The following is a 15,771-nucleotide window of genomic DNA, read 5'->3' on the forward strand; positions in this document are numbered from 1 at the left end:
TACCAGATCTATGCAAAGGTTTCAAGGTATAGTTCAACAAATCATAAAAGGCCAATACAGATAACACTACCACTAATATAGATGTATTCTTGCTTATGTGGTCTATTATTGGATAATAAAGTTCCTTAAAGAAAAAAATTGACAGTGATTGCTAAAGAATTCATAATTAGGCTATCAGTAGCAATTCTGAGTACTTTTTTCATAATTACAGGCCAATATATCCAGAAACAAAAAGCCATACTAAGCTTCTCAATGACAGATATTATCATAATATCCGTGATCTCATCAGCATCATGTACTGTCTAGAACATGGTAACTGATCAATGTGAGTTGGAAAGAATAAATGAATTAAAATAATGTGTGAAGCTTTTTTTCACTTTTAATTTGAATATGATTTTTATTTTATATCAGAAAATATTTACTAAAGTTTGGCTATATTTGGTAGTTACTAAATAACATATTTAAGAAATCCAGCCATAGCCAATGAGACCATAATGATAGAAAAAATACTTATATTAAAAAACTAAATCAAACTTTGAAAATATTGAGGAATGCTAATGAACTTTAAAGTTAGCAGGAAAGTCAATTCATTCACTTTCTCTCCATTTTAACCTATTTTTCCTTCTTCATTTTTAAATTTATCTGTCTCTCTTTCAGAACAATCCTAGGGAAGAAGTTGCTTTAGTCATTGTTACACTCATAGAATTGTAATGTATGTATTTGTTTTATAAAATATTTTATTGTATTTGAATATTTAAGTATTTATCAATGTCCTAAAAGCTGGCTGTTTTCTAGATACCAAAGATAAGGCAAATTATCAAAATAGAAAAACCTTCTTCTCTAACTTTCTAAATCTTTCTCAGTAAAGGGTGGCCTCTAATAGTGCCTACTTCATGTGGTTATTGAGAATATTTAATGGATAATACAAGCAAAATATTTAGTTGAACTTCTCTACTATAGTAAGTGCTCAGGAGTTTTAGCAATTATTTATTTAAATCTAGCATTCCTTCTGTAGATAGCTCTTGCATTGTAGAGCATGTTTATATTTTGAAATGTTTTGCTAAGTATTTAAATTTTTTGTTTTCAAAATAAAATGTTCAAACATACAGACTTTCATAGAAAATAATACAACACAGGATTAATACATGTAAATACTTTACCTCTTTTTCAGAATATTATTAAGAAAAGAGTTACAAACACATCTAATGTACCATCCTGTCTCTTTCTCTCCTTCTCCAGAGCTAATTACATCATTTCCATTCATGTTCTTGAACACTCTGGAATTTAAAAAATATCTTTACACAAATGCCCTCACAGAGGATGTACTGTTTTACCACTTTCAAAAACTTAAATTCAAACAGCATTTCCTTGAAGGCATCTCTCAGATCTTCTTGATCTTTCTCAAAATCAGCCCAGTGGCATATTTGTGAGGACTGAGTGACAAAAGGGACCTGAATGTATCATAATAAAAGCACTCTACCAAATCCTGTGCTCTGTTTTTTAATGTCTTTTACTTTCACCTATAAAAAGTTTTACGGATAAACTCATCTTGCAGTGAGAAATGATTATAAATACTATGACTTTATGACCTTGACCTTTTAAGAAATTTTTTATTTTGGAACATTTTTCTTCTTATCTTTAGTTCACACTTCAGAGACTTATTGAAACCTTCTTGCTAATTTCACTTGCAAACTATATTGCTATTACTGGTATTTACTGCACTTAACCTTCACCTTTCTGAAAGTAGTGTTAAGGTGTTATTTGCATAAATGAAAACCATTACATTTGAATGATACCCTGCCTATATATATTTAATCCCTTTTCCATAAATGACATTGATGTTACCAAAAAAATGATTGAAGAAATGTCATTTAAAAGTCTATTGAAGAAATATTTTTCTATAAAATAGGCTGACTTTGAGTTTCACTTTAGAGATGGATCTTTGACCAATGTAAATTCAATATAAATGATTGCTGTCAGTTTTGCCACTACTCAGACTTCCATTTATTGGAGTATTTTAAGACTTAATTTTTACAAAGCAAATTTGGGTTCACATTAAAATTGAGAGGAAGGTTCAGAGATTTTCCATGTATTTCCTAGCTCCACAAACTCATAGCCTCCTCCATTATCAACATCCCTCACCAGGGTGGTACATTTGTAAAAACTGATCATCCTACATTAACATATCATGTTTTCCCAATGTCAGTAGTTTACATTAGAGCCCATTCTCAGGGTTGTGCATTCTATGTGTTTGGACAAATGTACAGTGATATGTAGGTGTTGTGGTAGTATCATACAGAGTACATTCACTGCCTTAAAAATCCTTTGTGTTCTGCCTATACACCCTTCCCTCTTCAATAGCCTCCGGTAAACTCTGATCAGATTTACTACCTCTATAGTTTTATCCTTCCCAGAATTCACTATGTTTGGAATCATGGTTCAAAGCCTTTTCAGATTGGCTTCTTTCACTTAGTAATATATGCTTAAGTTTCCTCTATGTCTTTTCACAGCATCATGATGCATTTCTTTTTAGTTCCAAATAATAACCCATTGTTTGGATGTGCCACGCTTTACCATTCACCTCTTGAAGGAAATCTTCATTGCTTCCAAGTTCTGGCAATTAGGAATGCAGCTGCTGTAAACATCCTTGTGAAGGTTTTTATGTGGTCAGAAGTTTTTAGAAATTTTGGCAAATATGAGTAAAATGAGTACAAATGCTAAACCATGTGGCAAGATGATGTTTAGTTTTATGAGTAACTGCCAAACTGTCTTCCAAATTATGTTTATGATTTTGTATTCCACCAGCACTGAAGGAAGAGTCCCTGTTACTTGACATCCTCATCAGATTTTGTAGTGTCCTTGCTCAGGATTTTGGCCACCCTAATAGTTATGTCCTGATATCTCTTTGTTGTTTCAATTTACATTTCTCCGATAACATATGATGGGTAGAAAAGGATTCCTATAAGAAAAATGTTTTAAAACCTATTGCTCTATCTTGGGTTTAAGGTTGAAAGAGATTAGAAAAATAATATATTCAAGTTATAATGTGGGTTTATATCAATTATTCTTCCTCTATGCTGAGGAAAAAAATAGAAACCGAGAGTATAAATTATTGCAAGAGAGATTAGCTGGGATATAAACAAGAAGTCCTTGAAAGGAAGTTTGTTACTAAATATGAAAATAACTTAGGACAGTTTAATTATCCCAATATGAGATGAAATTTCACGTCTGAGATTTTCAAGCTGTAATCCTCTTGTGCATCAATACAAACTGGGAAGAAAATTTCATTTCAGTCTCTTCTAACTCAATGATTCTAAAAGTCTATGCCTTAGCAAAGCTGTACTGATTTGTTTTCATGAAATTTCAGAAAGATTTTGTTTTAAAAAATCATTGATTCATAACATCATTATATCTACAGTGCTTCGTAGCATGTATAGTTTTTATTGGTGTTTACATCTGCACTGTGACATTTGATCAATCAAGGCATAAGAAACAATTTAATAAATAAGTGAGATCATACCCAAAATACCTTGTTCTTTCAGCTGCAGGCTCCCTGGTCTTTCCTTAGTAGACAATGCTATCAGTTTTTGTATCTATCCCCCATTTCTTCCTGTAACAACAAGCCAAGACTCTCTGTTATACCAATACAACTTTTTAATTTCCGCTCTATTGTACCTTTAAATTACTATATTGCTTTTTTAAATTAATTAATTAATTATAATTAGGTATATGTGACAACAGAATGCATTTTGATTCATTGTACACAATTGCAGCACAAATTTTCATTTATCTGGTTGTACACAATGTAGCATTGCACATGTGCAGTCATACATGTACCTAGGGTAATGATGTCCATCTCATTCCACTATCTTTCCTGCTCCCATACTCTCCTCCCACCCACCCTCCCCTTTGCCCATTCAAAGTTCCTCCATTTTTCCTATGCCCTCCTCCACACACATATTGGATCAGCATCCACTTATCAGAGAGAACTTTCAGCCTTTGGTTTTGGGGGATTGGCTTACTTCGCTTAGCATGACATTCTCCAACTCCATCTATTGGCCTGAAAATGTCATAATTTCATTCTCTTTTAATGCTAAGTAATATTCCATTTTGTATATATACACAGTTTCTTCATCCATTCATCTATTGAAGGGCATCTAGGTTGGTTCCACAGTTTAGTATTGTGAATTGAGCTGATATAAACATTGATGTGGCTGTGTTACTATAGTATGCTTATTTTAAGTCCTTTGAGCATAGACTGAGAGTTGGGATAGCTGGGTCAAATGGTGGTTCCATTCTAAGTTTTCTAAGGAATCTCCATACTGCTTTCCATAGTGGTTGCACAAATTTGCAGTCCAACCAGCAATGTATGAGTGTGCCTTTTTCCCCATATCCTCACCATCATTTATTGTTGTCTGTATTCTTTATAACTGCCATTCTAACTAGCATGAGATGAATAGAGTAGTTTTGATTTACAGTTCTCTAATTACTAGAGATGTTGAACACTTTTTCATATATATATGTTGATCACTTTTTCATATATATATATATATATTGATCACTTTTTTATATATATATATATATATATATATATATATATATATATATATATATATCTTCTGAGAAGTGTCTGTTCGGCTTCTTAGCCCATTTATTGATGAGGTTGTTTGTTTTTCTGTTGTTAAGTGTTTTGAGTTCTTTATATATCCTAGAGATTAGTGCTCTGACATGCATGTGGCAAAAATTTGCTCCCAAAATATAGGTTCTCTGCACACCTCATTGATTGTTTCTTTTGCTAAAAAGAAGCTTTTTAGTTTGAGTCCATCCCATTTATTAATACTTAATTTTATTTCTCACACTTTAGGAGTCTTGTTAAGGAAGTCAGGGCCTAATCTGACATGATGAATACTTGGGCTTACTTTTTCGTCTGTTAGGTGCAGTGTTGAGAGCCACAGCCAAAGGGGCCCCAGCAAACTTCCAGCTGCCAGCAAACTTCCAGCTGCTGGCTGATGATTGGCTCACAGCGGCCCCAGCAACATCTAGCTGATTGGCTCCTCGGCCCCAGCAACATCTAGCTGATTGGCTCCTCTGCGGTGATGCTCATTGGACTGTTTCCCTGCCCTTTCAGACCACGGAGCTGCTCATTGGGGGACTTTTTTGGCTCCGCCCACGTGACCCAGCCAATCGGCCTCAAGAGCAGGAGGATTGTGGGAGGTGGAGAGAAGCTTGTGTGGGAGAGAGAGGCTTGGGGAAAGCCGGTGGTGGCAGTTGAGGCTCTGAGGGTTTTTCCTGAGAGACTATTTTGTTTGTAGTGTGTGGTTCTAAAAATAAAGTTAGTTTCTTTTGACAAGTGGCTCCTGATTGTGCCCAGCCAGACTGCGGCAGTGCAGGGTCTCTTGTCTAGTTCCTAGGTCCTTGATCCACTTTGAGTTGAGCTTTGTGCATGGTGAGAGATAGGGGTTTGTTTTCATTTTGCTGTATATGGATTTCCAGTTCCCCCAGCACCATTTGTTGAACAGACTATCTTTTCTCCAATGTATGTTTTTGGCACCTTTGTCTAGTATGAGATAACTATATTTATGTGGTTTTGTCTCTTTGTCTTCTATTCTGTACCATTGATCTACAAGTCTATTTTGATGCTAAGACCATGCTGTTTTTGTTTCTATAGCTTTGTAGTATATTTAAGGTCTGGTATTGTTATACCTCCTGCTTTACTCTTCTTGCTAAGGATTGCTTTGGCTATTCTGGATCTTTTATTTTTCCAAATGGATTTCATGATTGCTTTTTCTATTTCTATAAGGAATGACAATGGGATTTTAAGTGGATTCACATTGAATCTGTATAGCACTTTGGGTATTATGGCCATTTTGAACAATATTAATTTTGCCTATCCAAGAGTCTTCTTCAATGTCTTTCTTTAGTGTTCTTTGGATTTCATTTTAGAGGCCTTTCACCTCTTTTGTTAAGTTGATTCCCAAGTTTTTGTTTGTTTGTTTCTTTTTGTTTTTCAGGGTATTGTAGTTTTCCTAATTTCTCTTTCAGAGGAATCATCACTGATGTATAGAAATGCATTTGATTTTAGGGTATTGATTTTATATCCTGCTACTTTGCTGATTTAATTGATTAACTCTAGAAGTTTTATGGTGGAGTATTTTGGATCCTCTAAATATAGAATCATGTCATCAGCAAATAATGATAGTTTTGAGTTCTTTTCCTATTTGTATCCCTTTAATTTTTAATTTCTTTCATCTGTCTAATTGCTCTAACTAGAGTTTCAAGGACTATGTTGAATAGAAGCAGTGAAAGAGGGCATCCCTGTCTTGTTCAGGGTTTTAGAGGGAATGCTTCCAATTTTTCATCATCTAGAATGATGTTGGCCTTGGGTTTTACATAGATAGCTTTTACAATGCTGAGGTATGTTCCTACTGTCCCTAGTTTTTCTAGTATTTTTAATATATTTTGTCAAATGCTTTCTCTGCATCAATTGATATATAATCATATGATTATTATTTTTAAGTCTATTGATGTGATGAATTATATTTATTGATTCCCATATGTTGAACCAAATTTGCATCCTTTGAATGAACCCCACTTGACCATGTTGCACTATATTTTAATATGTTTTTGTATGTCATTTGCCAGAATTTTACTGAGAATTTTTGCATAAATGTTCATCAAAGATATTGGTCTGAAATTTTCTTTCCTTGATGCGTCTCTGCCTGGTTTTGGTATCAGGATGACACTAGCTTCATAGAATGAGTTTGGAATGGTTCCTTCCTTTTCTATTTCATGAAATAATTTGAGGAATATTGGTATCAATTCTTCTTTGTAGGTTTTATAGAACTCGGCAATGAATTCATCTGGTCCTGGGCTTTTCTTGGTTGGTAGGCTCTTAGTGGCATCTTCTATTTCCTTGCTTGAAACTGATCTGTTTAAATTGTGTCTGTCCTGTTGACTCAGTTTAGATTGAACATGCCCCTAGAAATTTGTCAGTGTTTTCAAGGTTTTCTGTTTTACTGGAATAAAAATTTTCAAAATAGTTTCTAATTGTCTTCAGTATTTCAATAGTGTCTGTCATGGTATTTCCTTTTTCATCACAAATGTTAGTAATTTACATTTCCTCCCTTCTTCTTTCATTAGAGTGGCTAAGAGTTTGTAGATTTTATTTATTTTTTTTCAAAGAACCAGCTTTTTGTTTTGTCAATTTTTTGAATTGTTTCTTTAGTTTCAATTACATTGATTTCTGCACTGATTTTAATTATTTTCTGTCTTCTACTACTTTTGGTGTTGGATTGGTATTCTTTTTCTAGTGCTTTAAGCTCTAATGTCAGGTCATTTATTGGTTGACTTTTCCTTTATTTTAATGAATGATCTCCATGCAATGAGCTTTCCTCTTAGCACTGCCTTTATAGTGTCCCAGAAATTTTGATAAATTGTATTGGAGTTCTCATTTACCTCTTAGAATGTTTTTATCTCCTCCCTGATGTCTTCTGTTATCCATGTGTTATTCAATAGAGTATTATTTAGTCTCCAGGTGTTGGAGTAACTTCTCTTATTACTTTATCATTGATTTCTAATTTCATTCCATTATGGTCTGATAAAATGCAGGGTAGTATCTCTATTTTTTTGTATTTGCTAAGACTTGCTTTGTGGCATAACATATGGTCTCTTTTGGAGAAGAATCCACGTGCTGATGAGAAGAAAGTATAATCGTTTGTTGATGGATGAAATATTTTATATATGACTGTTAAGTCCAAATAATTGATTGTATTATTGAGTTCTATAGTTTCTTTGTCTATTTTTTGTTTGGAAGATCTATCCATTGGTGAGAGAGGTATATTAAAGTCATACAGTATTATTTTTGTGTTGTGGTCTATTTGGTTCTTGTATTTTGAGAAAGTTTTATTTGACATATATAGATGTCCCATTGTTTGGGGCATAGATATTTATGATTGTTATGCCTGTTGATGTATGGTTCCCTTAAGCAGTATGAAATGTCCTTCTTTATCCCTTTTTACTACCTTTGTTTTGAAGTCCACCTTATCTGATATGAGAATGGAAACCTCTGCTTGTTTACATGGTCCATGTGAATGGTATGTTTTTCCCCCCACACTTTCACCTTTAGTCTGTGGATGTCTTTTCCTGTGAGATGAGTCTCTTTAAGGCAACATATGGTTGGGTCTTTTTTTTTTTAAATCCAATCTACCAGTCTACGTCTTTTAACTGATGACATTCACATTCAAGGTTGTTATTGAAATATGATTTGTATTCCCAAACATTTTGGTTGATTTTTGGTTTTTAACTTGACTTGGTTTCTCCTTTGATTGGCCTTTCCTTTAGTGTAGTTCCTCCCTTTGATAGCTATCATTGTTGTTTTTCAATTCCTCCTCCTGAAATATTTTGCTGAGGATGTTCTGTAGTGCAGGTTTTCTCACTGTAAATTCTTTTTAACTTTTGTTTATCATGAAAGATTTTTATTTCATCATCAAATATGAAGCTTAATTTTGCTGGATATAAGTTTTTTTGTTGGCATCCATTTTCTTTCAGAACTTGGTGTATGTTGTTCCAGGATCTCCTGGCTTTTATGGTCTGGGTTGAAAAATCTGCTGAGATACAAATTGGTCTCCCCCCTATATGCTGAGATACAAATTGGTAAACCCAACACTAAGATGAGGTACAGGTAATCTGCATGGATACTATAAGATCATATGGTATTATACGGTAGAAACTGTAATACCTCAGATCTGCACTGCAAGAAATGAAGACACAGCCTTTAAGATTGTATTCTTATTCTGTATGCTAGGCATTTTTATTATAATGTGCCTTGGTATAGATCTTTTGTAATTTTGTACATTTGGTGTCCTATAAGTCTCTTTGATTTTCCAATTTATTCTTTATATTTGGGAAATTATTTGATATTATTTCATTGAAGAGATTGTGCATTCATTTGGCTTAAATCTCTTTAGCTTTCCTCTATCCCAATAATTCTTAGATTTGGTCTTTCAATGCTATCCCATAATTCTTTGATGTTCTCTTCATGGTTTCTTACCATTGTCACTGTGTGGTCAACTTTATTTTCATGATTGTATACTTTATCTTCATTACCTGAATTCTTTTACTGCTCTACTCTGTTGGTGATGCTTTCTATCGAGTTTTTTGGGGTTTTTTGTTTGTTTGTTTGTTTGTTTATTGTTTCCTTCATTTCAGGGACTTCTGATATTTTTCTTTTTTCCAGAATCTCTATCTCTTTCTGGAAGTAATCTTTTGCTACCTGTATTTGTTCTCATATCTCTTTGTTGGTGTGATAAATGGTTGCCTGTATTTGCTCTCTTATCTCTTTGTTGGAGTGATAAATTTTTGCCAGTATTTGCTCATTTAGGTCTTTCTTTAATTCACAGATCATTTTAATTATGTATATCCAGAACTCTTTCTCTGACATTTCATCAATTATGCAGTCCATGGATTCTATTATTGTAGTATCCTGGTTTGTTTGGGGCACTTGCTTCCTTTGGTTTTTCATGTTGTCTATGTGTCTTCATTTCTTGTAGTACAGATCTGAGATATTACAGTTTCTACCCTATAATCTTATAGTGTCCATGCATATTACCTGTACCTCACCTTGGTGTTGGGCTTACAGACCCTGCCAGTGTCTCATGATGGATGCTACTGCAACTAAAGTTGGTGCCAGCAATAGTGGAGGTAACTCAAGATAACAGTGAGGATTTCCCAAGATGGAAGCAACCACTTTTAGAGATGGTGCTGAAAGGGTGGACCTTACAATGGCTTTGAGCTGCATGTTCCAAGATGCAGCTGCTTTTAGGCTCTGTCTGTTGTCCCAAGGTGGAGGTTATTTCGTGAGGAGGGCTATGGCAATAGCTGCAGTGTCCCAAAATGGAGGTGGGCTAGGCCTGGGCTCCCAGGTGAGCCCCGGGGGTATTTCTGGACTTAACCTGGGCCTAGGCTCCTGCACTGGTGGTGGGGGTGATTTTAGGCCTGGGCCTGGGATCAGGAGTGAGTCTGCTGGTCAGGAGATCTGGTCTGGGACTGGGGCCTGAGCTCTGGCATGGGCCTGCTGGATGGCGGGGAAGATATGGGCCTGAGCTTCTGAATGGGTGATGGGGGTGGTCCTAGGCCTGGGTCTGAGCTCCAAATTGGGTCTGCTGATTGGCAGACTAGCATATACATGCAAACAAAGACCAAAAGCAAGAAGCTGTAGCTGCTCTTATATCTGATAAAACAAACTTCAAGCTGAAATTCATCAGAGGAGATAAAGAAGGTCACTTCATACTGTTAAAAAAAAAAAAGTCTATTCAACAAGAAGTTATAATAATTATAAATATCTTTGCTCCAAAAGTCAATGCACCTATGTATATAAAATAAACTCGAATTGACATAAAGATCCCAAATAGGTGCCAATACAATAATACTGGGTAATTTCAAAATACTTCTCTCACCAATGGATAGATTATATGAACATAAACTAGGTAAAGACTCTTCAGACCTAAAAAATATCATCAGTCAAATGAATCTAACAGACATCTACAGAAAAATGTCCTCCATTGACAGGAGGACATCCTGAATTCATTTTGTTCTCAGCTGCATATGGAATCTCCTAAAAAATGACCATATTTTGAGACACAAAACACATCTAAGTAAATACAAAAAAAAAAAAAAAGATAATCCCTTGTATCCTACCAGATCATAATGGAATGAAATTAGAAATCAATAACAAGATAAAAAACAGAAAACATTTACAACACAGAGATTGAATTATACACTTTTAAACAAGAAATGGGTCTGAAAAGAAAAAGCATTAGAGGAGAAGTTTTAAAAAAAATGTTTTAGAAACAAACCGAAATACAACATATCAAAATCTCTGGGACACTATGAAAGCAGTTCTAAGACAGAAGCTTATAGCATTGAGTTCCTACAGTTAAAAAAAAATTAAAAATAAAAAACAGAAATATCCAAATGAATAATATAACGGTATGTCTAAAGCCCCTAGAAAATCAAGAACAAACTAATTCCAAAACCAGTAGAAGACAAGAAATATTTAAGATTAGAGTCAAAATTAATGAACTTGAGAATAAAACCACAATTCAAAGAAGCAATGCAACAAAAAGTGTGGTTCCTTGAAAAGATTAACAAGATTGACAAATCCTTATTCAAATCAACCAAAAGAAGGAGAAAAAAGTATCCAAATCAACAAAATTAGAGCTGAGGAGATATAATTACAGACATTGATAAAATACTGAAGATTATTAGAAAATATTTTGAAAATTTATATTTCAATTAATTAGAAAATCTAGAATATATTGACAAATTTCTAGACACATGGCTTGCCTAAATTGAATCAGGAGGATATAGAAAACCAGAAATGACCAACAACAAGCAATGAGGTTGAAGTAGTAATAAAAAGTGTCCAAATAAAAACAGCCTAGGCCAGATAAGGATTCTCAGCTGACTCCTATGAGACCTTAAAAGGAGAAACAATGCCAGTCTTCCTCAAAGTATTGGTGAAAAAAAAATTGGAAGAAACACTCACAAATTCATTACATGTAGCCATGATCACCCTGACACTAAAACCAGATAAATACATATCAAAGAAAGATATAGACCAATATCTCTGATGAACATAGACACAAAGTTTCTTAATAAAATTTTAGCCATCTGCCATATTAAACCATATTAACAAGATTATGTCAAAATACACTCTACTGGCATGTATATCTAAAAAGAGCAAAGAAAAAAATAAGTAAACAAAAAAAAAGAAATATATTTGAGCTGGGCATGGTGGCACATGTCTATAATCCCAGTAATTTGGGAGGCTGAGGCAGGAGGATTGAAAGTTCAAGACTAGCCTTGTTAACTTTGCAAGACCCTCAGCAACTTAGTGATGCCCTGCCCCAAATTTTAAAAATAAATAAATAAAAAGGACTCAAAAAGGACTGGGGATGGAATTTTCTGATAAAATGCCTCTGGGCTGAATCCCCAGTAACCAAAAAAAAAAAAAAAAAGATTATACATTATGGACATGTTGACTTCATTCCAGGGACAGAGGGTGGGTTCCAATACACAAATAAATAAATATAACTAATCTATATAAACAGAATTAAAGACTAAATCACATTATCATCTCAAAAGATGCAGAAAATACCTTCAACAAAATTCAGCACTTTCATGTTAAAAACACTAGAGAAACTAGGGATACCTCAATATTATAAAGGCTGTATTTGACAAACCCAAAGCCAGCATCATAATAAATGAAGAAAAACTAAAAGCATTTCCTCTAAAATCAGAAGCAAAAAAAAGGATGTCCACTCTCACCACTCTTATTCAATGAAGTTCTTGAAATTCCAGCCAGAATATTCAGGCAAGGGAAAGAAATTAAATGAATACAAATAGGGGGGGGGGAAAGAAGACAAATTACCTCTGTTTGTGGGATGACATGATTCTATATCTGAACAACCTATAAAACTACCAAAAGAGCTGATAAATAAATTCAGCAAAGTAGTGATTACAAGATCAACATATAAAAATCAATAGCTTTCCTATATTCCAATAACAACTTTGCTTAGAAAGAAATCAGTAAAACAATTCCATTCACAATACCCTCAATCAAAATGTAATACAAATAAGTATTCGTGCTATCAAGGGTGTGGAGTAAAATATACTCATGTATTGTCAGTTGGACTGCAAATTAGTACTATTTTGGAAAGCAGTATGAAGATTTCTTAAAAATAGGAAGGGAACCACCATATGATCCAGCCATTCTACTCCTATACATCCAGAAGTACTGAAATCCGAATACTATAGAGATATATACATACTAATATTTATAGCAGTACAAGTCACAATAACCAAGTTATGGAGTTAGCTTAAGTGTCTTTCAGTAGATGATTGAATAAAGAAAATATAGTATATATTTACACAAAATGGAGTTTTAGTTGGCCATAATTAATAATAAAATTGTGTCATTTGCTGATAAATGAATGAAACTGAAGAACATCATGCTGAATGAAGTAAGCCTCACTCAGTAAGTCAAAGGTCAAATGTTCTCTCACATGTGCAGAAACTAGAGAAAAATAAGGAATTTTAAAAGTGTAGCAGGGAGGGAACCTCATGAAAAGAAAAGGGAGAAGAGCAGAATAAAGGAAGATGATCAAGGGGTAGGGGGAGAAGGAATGGAAAAGGAAGAAACAGCAAAATGAGAGTGACCATGCTATGTGCATGTATGAATATACCACAATGATTCCCACACTTACATAGAACTAAAATGCACCAGTTAACCAAAAAATTAATAGAAGGAAGACCAATAGCATAGAGGAAGAGGATTGGGGGAAGGGAGGAGGAAGGAGATAATACTGGGGATTGAAATGGAGCAAATCATGTTACACACATTTATGAATATGCAAAAATGAACAACACAGTTATGTATAACTATAATGTACTAACTAAAAAATGTTAAAATATAATAAACAGCCCCTTAATAAGTACATTTTCAAAAACTTTTTTCAGTAAAATTATTATGAAAAATTTCATTTGTCCTTTTAATCAAGCTACAAACATTCTTTTCTTTTCAGACTTGATGGAATCTTACATTCTCTCATTTTGTAATATTTGACTTTTATAGATATATAAAATAATGGAAAATAAAATATGAGCCTCTTTTGTGGCTATGTCTGACAGTAGGTCTTTCTGCTGATGCAAATTCCATGCTCATACACTATACTACACCACGTGCCTCTTCTATGTAAAGGAAAAAAATTATCTACATATTTATGACTACAAAACTTCATAAGCAAATGCTGCATACTTAAATAGAAAAATTATATGTGTAAAATCTATCAAATATGTTGAACATTAAATAAATATAGTTTAAATATTTTGTCCAGTATTTGATTAAATCAGTTGTTAATGAATAAAACCAAGAATCAATAACATCTGCATATGATATTTATTTCAGTAATTTAGTAAATAGCAATCCCTGTTTAATAACTTGATTATATATAGCTCTGTGGGGAAAGAAAAAAAGAAGCTTTTCTAAATTAGGTCTATAAAATTATATCACTTCCAGCAAAACAGTAATAAAGTAGAATATCTGGGTCAAAAAGATGCCCAACTTATTTTAAATGCTCTCACTTTATCTCATAATGCATCCTAAAATTCTATTCTTGATAGTAGCATCATTAAGAATTTGTATGATTTAATTCTGTAATTGCCTGGAAATTGCAAAATTGAAAAAAAAAATCTCAAAAGCAATTCTATGTACTACAATGCAGAGCATTCAGAAATTCCAAAGGGAAGAAATCAAATAAATAGTATTCAACAGAGGCAAATAAATTATGTCCATAAGTGAAAAATTTCAAATCCTAACTAGTGGCTTAATCTTAATTACTTTTCTTAGGAAATAAAGAGTTCCTATCTGAAATCTCAGTTATAAAAAGTGCCAATAATTTTGCAGATGATGAAAAATGTAATATTTCTACTTAATAGGCAAACCTGAGAGAGCAATGAGTATTTTTCTAAATCTCTTTTTCAAAGCTCTAAAGTTAGCTTCTAAAGAAACATAAGCAGAATATTGTTATTCAGGAACAGCTGTCATTTAGTGTCTTGCTTTGATGGCTTCACACTCTTTAAATTGTAAGTGTGCTATTCAATTAAACTTCCATCTCACAATGACATAATTTATAACATAAAAGATCCCTTTATTTGATGCATGGTTAAGAAATTATATTAAAGAAGTTTTCTGTGACTATAAGAATGTTTGAATTGTTAAATCCATGAGTCAAGGTTTTGCTCATCGCTTGTATTAGTTTGTTTGAACTACTATAACAAAATGCCATAGGCCCTGTGGTTTAAACAACATTTATTTCTCACAGTCCTGGAGGCTAGGAAGTCCAATATCAAGATGTCAACAAATCCAGATCTGAGTGAGTGCACCCTTCCTGGCTTTGAGAAGATCACCTTCTTGCTGTATCCTCAAAACAGCAGAAAAAAGGAGAGGGAAGCTTAAACATCAATGCTCTGGTCTCTGTTCTCTTTTTACAAAGACACTAATTGCATCATAAGGATACCACCCTTATGACCTCAACTAACTTTAATTATGTATCCAAGGCAGAAACCCTGGAGTAAGTGTTTTCACATGTAAATTCGAGGGACAGTTCTGTGTACAGCATCCCTAAAGTACTTGTATGTGATGTGTGTGTAAGCAAAACTTTCATCACTTTTCTAATCCAAAACCTCTTTAATCCTTATTTTTATGTCTGAATTTGAAGACCACAAAATAATGTTTTAAAATTTCCTTACTTTTAAGCATAATTCTTAATCCTTAAAAAAATGTTTTTTTTCTGAAACTAGTGAGTGATAATAATAACTGCTAACATTTATTGATGCTTGCTAATTGTGCAGACACAGGCGATGTCCTGGGAGTTTTCATGGATCAAATTTATTGAATCTTCATGAAGACTCTATAAGGTAGGTAATTTTATTTACATTTTACAAAAGAGAAAACTGATTCCTGGGGAAACTAAATAGCTTGCTCATGGGAAGCAAGCAACTTAAGGGGCCAGGTTTTGAAGACACACAGCCTGGTTCCGGAACACACTCCTACTTAAATACTTACACCTCTGCTATCACAGAGTCAGACAATCAAAATCTTATCTTGTTTTAATATGATAAATCTAAATAATAATTGGAAAAAGTAAAAGCAGTATTCTTGCCTAGAAAAAATAGTAAAGATGATTCATAACTATGTGAATTAGATTTATT

The sequence above is a fragment of the Marmota monax genome, unplaced genomic scaffold, assembly GCF_021218885.2.
Source record: "Marmota monax isolate L192 unplaced genomic scaffold, Marmota_monax_Labrador192_F-V1.1 WCK01_AAM20220418_F8-fsc00007, whole genome shotgun sequence".
Classification (NCBI taxonomy): domain Eukaryota; kingdom Metazoa; phylum Chordata; class Mammalia; order Rodentia; family Sciuridae; genus Marmota; species Marmota monax.